This window comes from Amblyomma maculatum, chromosome 2 (assembly GCF_055883805.1).
Source record: "Amblyomma maculatum isolate TAMU_Amacu chromosome 2, ASM5588380v1, whole genome shotgun sequence".
Lineage (NCBI taxonomy): Eukaryota > Metazoa > Arthropoda > Arachnida > Ixodida > Ixodidae > Amblyomma > Amblyomma maculatum.
Window position 1 is genome coordinate 137,271,788 of NC_139345.1, and position 11,873 is coordinate 137,283,660.

Here is an 11,873-nt window from a genome sequence, read left to right on the forward strand (position 1 = left end):
CCAAAAGGGAGAGTGGTGTCAGTCGTTATAGTAACGACCGTGTGGAGTGTGGCTTTGATGAGAGGGAAAGCCGGTTCAATCACAGCTGGCGTAGCGAGGAGGGACGTAGATATAGGGACGTAGAGGCACAATGACAATGCCACTTCTCGATGAACTTATGTTACGATGAACGGGACCCATGTCAAGTGCGTAGGCTGCGAAATCAAATTAATGAATCCGAGAAAAAGCGAATGCTACACCCCTCTTTGTGCAGCGTTTCCTGAGGTGTTATGCCAGTTCGCTTCTAAGTGGCATATACTTGCTAATCTACCTTCTTGGGGGAGTATTTCTCTCGTATCCCGATAGAAACTGGACATCACTACAATATAAATTTTGTCACAAATCAGGGGAACAGGATTAACCTTGCCTTTTGTGTCTAGAATTATTTTATAAGGGCGCATAAGATTTTCTGCGCGAGCTCTTCTCAGAGCTTTGATTTGTGACCGGGCAGTTCGTCAAAGCCAGGTGGCCTTCTTGTTGTTGCGAGAAGAGAGGATGAGGCTAGCATGGAGATTTTACGAAGTGAAAAGGAGGGTCGACATAAAAAGGGATAAGCGTGACTACACTGATCTAGAAGGCTTTGTACGGGCAATAGTGAGTGAAGGTAGCCGCCTGCTTCAACCTGTGCAGCTCCATAGCCGCGCTGAGCGAGTTTATTGGTCCCCTTTTGAAACGCGATGGAGAAATTATTTGGTTAGGGTAATTGGAAGAAAAAAAGCAGGACATTAAGGACCTCAGCGGGCACAAAATTATGCGAAATGGTAGCTGAACACATCGCACATATGCCACCGCTCCACACACTGCCGGTCTCAATGACATCACCTAAGTTGGACACCTGAGCATGCATTGCTGTTGAAAGACACAGAGACAAAAAAAAAAAAAAAACATTTGAGGCAGGCAAACCATAGCGCGGAGTAAGTTAAGCGACCCGTGAGTGCGGCGAAGGTGAAAAATAGGTAAAAGAAACAAGCGGGTAAGCTCAAGAAATAGGTCAATGAAGGAAGAGTAGAGCGAAAGGTTGGCAAGCATGGGAAAACACAATGAAGCCCGAGAAAACGAGTGCGGTATATAAGGAAATAGAAGGAATGGAAAACCTGAAACATAAAGTGAAAGAAAGTGCGACAAAAATGCACAGTAACTAGGTACAAAAAAATTGAAAATTAGAAGCAATAGACTGCATAAATATCGAAGTTTAACGACATCCAAGATGGACAGACTAAAACGACGTTTCTCTTGATGTGATTACAATGGAAGGAAGGCTGAAGCAGTCGAAAAGTGATCTGAAAGGTTTTGGTGAAAAGAAAATTTCCACTTTGTTATCAATCAGCAGGTTTCAAAGATTGATAGGGAGCCTCGAACTCCGCAGTGAACGAAAGAAGAGTTCCACCACCCGGTAACCGCCCTCTCCATGCTGCGTGAGTGACGTGCAGTTCAATTTGGAACCTAGAAATAACGAAGTGCGATTTTCTGCACATGTGACACGTGAAGCATTAGCTATTATTTTACTGCATATATCGCAGCTGGGTGAACGTTCTTCGAAACCAGAAAGTAATGTTTTTTTTGTAGATGGTGCAAGGAATGGCAAATGAATATTAATTTCTCTAAAACCGTTCCCATGTCATTTTCTAGACGCCCATCTCCTTCACATTTCGCGTACAGTTTTCACGGTCAGGATTTAGAACGAGTCACGGAATATAAATACCTCGGCCTTCATTTCTCTCATGACATCGCATGGTCCAAACACATTAACATCATATGTAATACAGCTTTTAAACGTCTCGGAGACCTCCATCGTACACTGCGTAAAGGCCCAAAAGATACCAAACTGCTCACATATAAAACACTTATTCGCCCCATTCTTGATTACGGCTGTATTGTATGGAACCCTTACCCAAAATCCGATATCAAAAAAATTAGAATCAGTTCAAAAGAAATCAGTACGCTTCATCTTTAACTATACGGCCGAGATTTTTCCCCTTCTTCCCATTATACATATTTAGGTCTCACAGCCCTATCACCTCGCCGGCAAATAGAATGTTTGAAGTTTTTATACATACTGGTTCACACTCAGCGCTTTCCATCACTAAATAATTATTTGAACGTTAGGAAGCCTTCCATAACTAGAAGTTCCCATAGCCTGAATCTCATCCCTTTCTTTTCCCGCACTGGCACATTCAAACACAGCTTCTTTCCTCTGACCATTAACTCTGAAATTTGCTGCCTGGAAACGTCCGCTCGCTACCAATTGAATAATTTTTACAGGCATTGCTTCTTAGTGCCATTTTTAATTTTTTTATTTTAATTTAGTTTTTCTTTAATTTTATATGTTTGTATTTTCTTGATACACTTTTCTTTGTTTGCCCACTCCTGCCATAGCCTCATCGAGGCTGCAGTATGTACAAATAAATAAATAAATAAATAAATAAATAAATAAATAAATAAATAAATAAATAAATAAATAAATGTTTCATGAAGGGTGACATTTCATCTTTCGCTGGACAAAAATTAGTGTTTATTTCAATGCTATTTTAAACTAAATTTTCTCTAAATGCTGTAAATAAGCGAAACATGAAAATGTGAAGGCATTGGAGATATTCAATGCCGGGCAGGAGGGATACGAGAATCAGTACTAAAAGTACATCTAAAATAGCAACTACAACCAACAACAATAGAAGGGCCATATGACATATATCTAATCTTGAACAAAGAAGAGCCAAATAATCTGTAACAAAGAGTGGAAATGTGGCAACATGCGAGGCGACATGCATGAGTAGCCTTCATCTGAAATATATAGCTGCCGGCGCAGTCCTCCTACTGCTACTTCCCTTTCCTACAAGGGAGGATGCAGGTGCAGTTCACATACAAGCAGGATATTACTTATTGGTTTTAAATCTAATCTTGCGTCTATTGATTTTCATTGTTTTGTTTGTATGAAAGTTCGTAAGTTCTCCCCTAACTTTCCAATCATCGACCTTTAGTGGTTAAGAAAAAGAAAGCCTTTTTTTAGCCCCTACACTATACGCACTTGGCAATCAGAAGCGCTTTAGAGCTCTGTCCTAAAACCTTGATGGATATTTATCAATATTTTGGACCATGTTACAGGAATTAGGAAATAAAGTGCCTTGTACAGATGGCTATATGAAATAAAGGCAGGTATTGTCTCACGTAACAAACCTAGGGTAACAAACTGGATTCCAAGGGAAGGAAAGCGTAGCAGGGGGCGGCAGAAAGTTAGGTGGGCGGATGAGGTTAAGAAGTTCGCAGGGGTCAAGTGGATGCAGCTAGCATATAACCGGGTTAAGTGGAGAAATATGGGAGAGGCCTTCGCCCTGCAGTGGGTATAGTCAGGCTGATGATGATGATGTCTCACGTAGAAACAGTTGACAGCCATTGAAATTAAGCTTGAGCAGTAAGACTGGCGTTTTGTTTGACCAGCCTGGCGCCGGAAGTGCGGATACTGCATGCAGCAACAACACTACAAAAGCGAAATTTATGGCATCATATTTGTGAGCTGGGCGTTCCCAAGGCACTGTGACGACACGTAACAATGTATCCTTCAAATAGCCATTTCTGTTTTAACCGAAGTGCGCCCCTATTTTGCTTGAAGAAAATATTTACACTCCACCGCAAAAAAAAAAAAAAAAATGAAACAATGAAATGATCATATGATATTTTGAGGAATATGTTGAAGGACGAGGCTATTTTATTAACAAAGCTGCATGCTCATTGAATCGTCGCACGTTGGATCGGGTCTGTAGTGAAGGGTGTAAAGACTGACGCGATACTGTAAAAGAAGACACGGCGGCTTAACACCGTACATACATTGTCGTAATCCGCAGAGACGAATCGTCCTGCCTTACGTAAGAGCGAGAAGTAGCTTGCAATTTGCTCTGACGAAGCAGCAGCTGCAGCGATCTCAATATTAAACATACACGCTCGTGCATACTCCACTCTTTCGTTCGCTTTCCACCCCTTGTGCGCCCCGATCGCAGACTTCTTCGTCATCCCTCTGTTCCGCCGCACTACACTGGCACACCTCACCCACACACGGCTTCGCGCTCACCGGTAAGCGGCGCTAAATAGATGCACGCCTCTACGTGCTTGCCGGTGACGGATTGCGCCGTCATGCCGGAACACGGTCGCGCATAATCAGGGCCGTGTAATCAATGGCCTCGCGATTATTCCGCAGCGGACACGCACGATGTCGTCCGGCTTCGGCGCGTGTCGCCACCACCGCTGCTGCTGCTGCTGCTGTTCGTTGGATGGAAAGATGAAGGCCAGGTTCACCGCTTAGTTGACCAGGTGCCTTCGCTAGCTTTTGTTGGCCCGTGATTTAACTAACTGCACACAAGAATGACTTCGCATCGTAATGGCGGCATCGAATGGACTACGTCATATACCATCTGTGCCAATCCGATGAATGTGAACGGGTGTGAGTTGCAATTTCGGAGGACTTCTGCAGAAAGGTTAAGATATGGGAGGGAGGGGAGAGGGGCGTCGGATGGTTTGCGCGCAAGATTACAAGCCTACGAGTGCTGCATTTGTCCGTTGTTGCTTTACTTTCTGTCGGTCTTTTGCGTTGTTGCCATATTAATGAATCATCAGCTAGCTCATGTGGGAGGGTGGGGGGGGGGGTGCAGTCGTACGTTCGGCACCATGGTTCTAAACGTTGTGAGTGCTATAAATTCAATATGAGTGCGTAATGAGGGGAGCGAGTGCTAAAATTCCTTTACCCAGATTGACCATCATGTGCGTTCAGGACTGGCTGAAGGGATAGGCGGTCAATTTTATTAGTAAGCTTGCGATATATCGTCATGAGATTACTAATTTATGTTAATGATTTGTTAGTGAGTAAGGGGTAATGAGGGCGTATTATGTTTTGTTAACGCGATAGTGTCAGGCTAGGGCAGATTAAGTTGAATTAGGGTAGTTTAAGCTGGAATATGGCAGTTTACATAAGAATAAGAATGATTACTTTGGATGGGCTCAGATTACGGCGGATGACGCTCGATTAAGGGTGATTCCGCTGTATTTAAGGTGACCGTGTAGAATTAGGATGAATTAGATTGAATTAAAGGTGACTAATTTGGCTTATGCTAGATTAAGCTAGAGTAATGAAGAATTGATTTTTCATAGATTGCACGTTAATAGCAACCTGCTACTTTAAGGAAAGAATTAAGTATTTGGTAATTAAGTGACAGAGAAGTGGCTGTGTCGGTGCAAGCAGAATTTTTAATCAGTCAGACAATTGAAAAACAAAGCAACTAGTGCTAGAAGTGCTGAGCATGTCGCCAGAGAAAAATGGTTTCACAGTTGAATCAGCGTCTCATAGACTACAATCCTAAGGCAAGCATGTCTACAAGCTTTGCAAAGCTGTAGTAGCTCTACGTAAAATCAGGATTCATTGACATTGTTAATGATACACAACGACTATTGGCACCGCATTCACCTATATACAAATGGCTCGGTAACCTCTACTAGTTCTGCATGCGCCGTCGTCGTTCCTGCGAGACAACCAAAAATTTACCATCTAATTTTGCATAAGACTACCTCTACTTGAGCAGAACTGGCCGCAATTTGTGGTTCTGTAAAGTATGTATCTGAACGAGGTCCTCAAAAATGAGCTGTGTTCTGCGATTCCAAAACTGCCCTAAAATGTCTTCAATCGTTCTTGAGCCATGGCGACCATGAGCAACTTGTAGCGGAGATTCGACATCTGCAACAGTAGGCATTACAAGAGGGTAACGAAATAATATACAAGGGGATACCAGGCTATAGACCAACTCCGATCTGTCGCGTAAGCTCAGTGTGGTTGTGCTTCTGTCGCCAGGCTGGATGCAGAGCTCCCCAATACTACCAGTTGTTAAACCTGCCATAGGGCTCATGTATCAAAAACCGGCGGTTTCGATTAGTCAAAATTCGGGTGTTTAAGAATGGTGGCGGCACCCGCGGCCATTAAAGGAAACTGCGTCCAAATTCCAAACTTTCTGATTGTAGAAAAATGTACAATCATTATGGAAAATAAAATTAGTTGAATACTTGTAGCGGCAAAAAGATTAAGATAACAGCGTAACATTTAATCAAGATGAAAAGTAGAAGAGAAAATTTTGATTTCCAAAAGGCAATGGTGGCAATAGAAAAAAACGTTTATTGAGCGCTTCCAGATGGCACGACATTTCATAGACACCCGAAAAATGCGCACAAAATTCAGTCACTTTTTGAAGTGGCGTTTCGCAACTGGTATGATCCAAAAGCTCTGGGCTGGGCCGACTGGGGAGGGGGGGGGGGGGGGGGTGATAAGTTGGGTTAGCGCCCATAGGAATACATGGAACCTAAATCTTTTAAAACAGTTTTCTCATTTCAAGAGACCGCTATTCGGCACAGAGCAACAATGAACATCCTAGAATACATAGTGACACTATGAGATCTCATCACCGAGGCGAAGTATTTTTAAAGCATCGCGAAACGTATGGGGGTGCTAGTTGGGAGAGGGCGACCCATAGAAACACACAGAACACAACTTACCGCAACATTTTTCACATTTCACAGAGCACCAAAGTGGTGGCCGGTCGTTAAAAGTTGACCAGAGCTTTCAAGAAGTGTGTGACAAAGTATGATGCGTCACTGCGGAAGCGATCTACTTTTAAAACCCATCATTGTCTAGAAACTGAGTTTGAAATCCATTGCGGTAGCGCGGCCCATAAAAACATATACAGTGCTGTAACTTTATCACAACCATCTTGGAAAATTTTCCTAATGGTCGAGGCGGGAATTTTTTTGAAGACGGCTCCGATAAAGTTGCAGAACACTGTATATGTAAAGTACGGTTTGCAGAGAATCTGACTTTGCAACTACGAAAGCAGTCGATTGGTAAGAGCTGGTGCATTATTTTAAGGCCATGAATATACGAATGCAACGACATGTCGCGTCTGACATCTCTGTACAGCAGTAAAGCACATTTATCAATAAATATGTGCGGCGCGTTTCTAGACGCGTTTAGACAGGAGGCGAATCGCCCAGGCGGTTTTTCGTTTTTTTTTGTGTGAACGTCTTGTACCGCGTCCCGACGTGATGCATGGCGAAGTAAAAAAAAAAAAAAAACAAAGACATCGCAAGGACTGGCGACACGCACGACCGCGTAAGACAGTAATGATTCCGTCGAAACACGGTTCATCGAGATGAATAAAACGCAAAATAACGGGCACGACGTCATTGCAATCACAAAATATCGATCGTAGCTAAGTAGAGGCGGTAAGAAATCAAATAAATGAATATGTAAGTTATGCCGCGATATATGCATGCGGTGTGCAAGTCGTAAGCAAACATGTTGAAAGCCTTTAGATTCCCGTGCATTCCCTGCATTGTCTGCGCCGTACGGAAAGAAAAAAAAAAACAGAGAAATACAAGAAAACAGCGCAGAAACCGCCGAAAGATATATGAGAGACACAGCGATATCACAGGGAAAAGAAATAAACGAAAAAAATACTAGCATGTATGCCCGTTGATGAGCTTGCGCGCACCCACCTGATCCAAAATAATTGTATGCCTCCAGGGACTTGTATGCCTGGACGGGGTCTGCAGTGAAGCAACTTGGAGAAAACATCAAATGCACTGCAATGGTATGCCGAATGGGGCAGAGCGCCCGCGTCAGTCCGGAGAACTTCCCAATGTGTTTAAGGCACCGAAAATGGGTCCGCGGGCACGCCGAAAATGTACAGCTTTTCATTGTAGCGCTGTTTATCCGATTCCGACAAGCTTTTCACGTAGTCCGACGAAGCTGCAGCGTGCACTACATTCTCTTGCAATTATTACAAGTCTGACGATTCATGGGACTGTTCACAGCACGATAAACTGACCGCGCACAGTTGCTGACGACCATGCCCCACAGGCGTCGTCGCTAGCAGACTCACCGGAGCTGTAGGCGGCCGCACCGGGTATCGCTTGCTGCACCGTCGTCTGCTTAAATTACTGCAATGTGCAATTCTCGTTCGGTCCATATTGTCGTATGGCGTTTGACAACTGCTGTTTAAAAGTAAGTCTGCCTAGGATATGAAGGAGCACTGAACAAGGGTAAATGGGGTACACAGGTCGAGCCAACGTTTCGACAAGTGGGGCTTGTCCAACAAGTCCCACTTGTCGAAACGTTGGCTCGACCAGTGAACTGAGGCGTACCCCATTTGCCTTTGTTCGGTGCTCCTTCATACCGTGTAAACCTTCTTCCTCTCGTTTTATCTGCCTAGGATGTATTACTTGAGCGACAGGTTTATCAAGCTAATGTACGCAGTGGGGCAGCATATAAGAGTGTAAAAAAAAAAAAAAAATGCGCGGTTTGCTACATGTTGGCCAGTGCTTCTTCAAAGCACTGGCCAACGTTTAACGATTGGCCACCACTTCTGTGCTTTGAGAAACGAGAAAAACATGGAGGTAAGTTGTGCTGACATGCGTTTCTATGGGTCACCCACCAAACGTTCACCCCCATACGCTTCGCGGCGTTTTAGGATACTTCTCATCGGTAATGAGGTTTCATACTTTCACTATTTGTTCCAGGATGTTCATGATTACTCTGCACCGAATAACTTCATAGATGCCCCGTGAAATGAGAAAACTGCTTTGAAATCTTTTGGTTCTATGTATGTGGGCGGATGAGGTTAAGAAGTTCGCAGGGGTCAAGTGGATGCAGATAGCACAGAGCCGTGTTAATTGGAGAAATATGGGGAATGCCTTCGCACTGCAGTGAGCATAGTCAGGCTGATGATGATGATTATGATGATGATAATTCCTATAGGCGCTAACCATACTTTTAACTCCCAGTCGGCTGCGGCGCTGCGAGCGCCCCCTTTGTTTGTAAACACGGTGTTGGTCTATAGTGAAATTTGCTGACGATGCTGCCCGATCGGCTCACGATACAACCGACATTGTCGAGATACCATTGACAAGAGCCGGAGCAGCAAGGCACCTTCGGCTGGTCGCAAGAAACGTGACTAGACAATCATGGTCTACGCGTAGAGGGTGGATGTCCCGCTCGCACCACTTTGACCAGTTACTTCAACTACAGGTACCCCAGGCCTCCCGCTCTTTGATTCTACAATTTTGTGTCGCCTGTGGCTAGGAGTGGCGTTTACGAAGGCATATTCTCCCCTCATCGGCATGCGGGACTCTCCAACGTGTGATCAGTGTGGGTGTGTTGAAACTATTGCGCACATACTTTGTGACTGCACTCAGTTTGAGCGTGAGCGTGCTTTCCTGGCTGCTACACTCCGCCGCTTGGATTCTCGCGCTCTTACTCAAGAAAAGATGCTGGGCCCTTGGATGACTCCTTCATCACAAAGAAAATCAGTAAAAGCGCTACTTAAGTTTTTAAAGAACTCGGGGTTGAGTTCAAGAATTTAACTGCCCGCTCTTTACTTCCTTTCCCTATAGATCTCTAGGTATGTTATAGACTCCTTCCCTTCGCGCTCTTTCTTTCCTTTTTCTCCGTTGTTCCCCTCCCCCACGTGTAAGGTACTCTACTGGGGATCGCCTGGGCATCACCTGGTCAACATCCCTGCCTTTATATTCTATTTTCTCTCTTTCTCTCTCTCAGGTTTCATTACATAACAAGGAGTGGGGTATGTTTAGTACAAACGACAAATTGAGGTGCGTCTTTTCAAGGTTTACCTTCGCATCGCATATTTAGGAACCTATTTAATTTCAGCGTGCAGCATCAAGATTATGGCACTAACCGTGACCAGTGTCATTGTTTTTTAGAGTTTCAAGAAAATAATAATTGCATGTAACGATGATTTCGCATTGCGGTATGAGGCTTCATCCAAACTTGAGAATATTGGTGAATAGTGTATTCTGAAATGATCATGCAGCTATTTCAGTCTTAAGTATCTTTCAGCGAGAAAATTCTATATGCCAAAATATAAACTCTTCGACATTCGTATTAACGTTTTTAGCAATGTTGTGTAGCTGTGTGACCCATCAGAATTGATGTTACTCTTGGTTTCTTTGCTGTTTGTTTCTTTGTTAGCTGGTCACAAATTATTGGTCACAAAATTTGATAACATCTGCGGCTCTCAAGCTTAATAAAGTTGCCTGCATCAGTGTGATGGTCAGGTTTATTATTTGCAGCAGTAGGGGTTTCTTTTTGTGAAGCAACGGGAGCTGTGTTCCTCTTCTTGCTTTCTTTCAAAATACCGAACTCGATTGTCAGTTAGGCTTGGTGTATGCATTGTTATTATCATGCTTTGAATTACTTTTATTATGACAACTAACATGACTGTTAGCTTCTACGTCGCAACTGGGTGCATTGAATAATATTGTTATGTGGTGTACCATGCTGACATTCAGCAAGTAAAGAAAGAAGTGTCTGGGTGTGTGAACGAAGACGACGCTCAGTGTTGAGTTGGGCGTCTAAGCGGTGCCCAGCGATTTCAGAGCGGTGTTAACCATCGGTGCGTGATTCCAACTCGTAACAATATGAAGAAATGCAAATTGCTGTCCATATTATAGTTTAATTTAGGCCTGCACTAAGTGCATTTTAAGATTTAGAAGGAGCTTTAACTCCAGCTGTAGTGAGCCTTGGCAAAGGCATTCACCTCTTAATGCACATGTCATGAACCCAATGCTGTGCGAGGAAGTTGCATACTGGTGATGAAAAGAAGGAAAGAAACTGACCGTCTAACTCTGTTGAACGGAGATAGACGAACATTAGCTGTGTTTTGATCGGCTTGCGTGCTGTTTAGCGTCTGATTTTGTATCCTCTTCGTCGAGACCATTTCAGCGATATATAACCTGACATTGTAGCATATATTCAATTTTAATCATAATTGCTAATCATTGGAAGTTAGGACCTTAGTGTAGTGCAATAGCATTAGTTTAGTACAACCGTGTTCGATATAAATTACGCTGTGACATGTGACTTGAAAGTATAGCATACATTTTGATGCTTAACCACGAATAATTACTTAACGGTAATATTTATTATGCGCAGTTGGACCGGTGCAGTTATACTCGGCATAAGCTATCCAACTATTAATATACGACTTGTAGCTATAGCATGAATTTAATTTTTTATTCACAATGAGCTGTTTACCACTAATTAAATGGGACCCAAAATTACATCAGTGCAATTATACTCGACATGAACTATCTAGTAATATAATGTCGCATATTGCCCAAAGTCTAATAACAGTTACTTGATTCCTTATATGTAATTAATATTTGCAATCCGGCGCTATTATACTCAACATAAGCTATGCAACTATGTATTACTAGCGTTTCATTGGCTTGATTCAAAGGTTTGAAATTGAGGTAGCGCTGCTACGTTTGCACTCAGTAGAGCAAAAAAACGCCGCTGTACTCGGATATGATCGAGGCCTTTAAACATTCAGAGGTTCAAATCGATTCGGAGACGTCCGGTATACTCGTCTCTTAGCCACAACATTGCATCAAAATTTTAAGATGCTTTAAACACTTTACGCGCACTAGCAACGCCGGCGAACAGCGCTCCCCAGCGCTTGGCAGGCTGCTTGCTCCTTGCCCCTCTCAAGATGGCCGCTCCAGGTTGCACCCCAGCCCACTGGCCAATATAGGCGACTTCCACTCAAGCAGGTTTTTGTAACCTCCTTGGAATAATTAGGGAGTTGAATGGCGACCGGGAAAGAGGAAAGATAGTGTTCTACGTTAGCTTGCTTATGTGATTTAGCTTATAAGGTTTCATGTCCCTAAACCTATTGAAGTTATAAAAACGCCTATATTTAAGGCTCATAATAATTTTGACATTTTTTTTAACATCAATTTGCATCATGCTGTTCACGGTGATTGTGTTTGGCCTCCATCGTAGGACG

General features: G+C 43.3%; 1 protein-coding gene across 3 annotated transcripts in view; it reads left to right on the forward strand.

Moving 5' to 3' along the window:
- The window catches only part of LOC146200012 (neural cell adhesion molecule 2-like), a 74,923-nt gene that overhangs the window by 32,216 nt on the left and 30,834 nt on the right, over positions 1 to 11,873 (forward strand). The gene's annotated exons all lie outside the window — the stretch shown is intronic.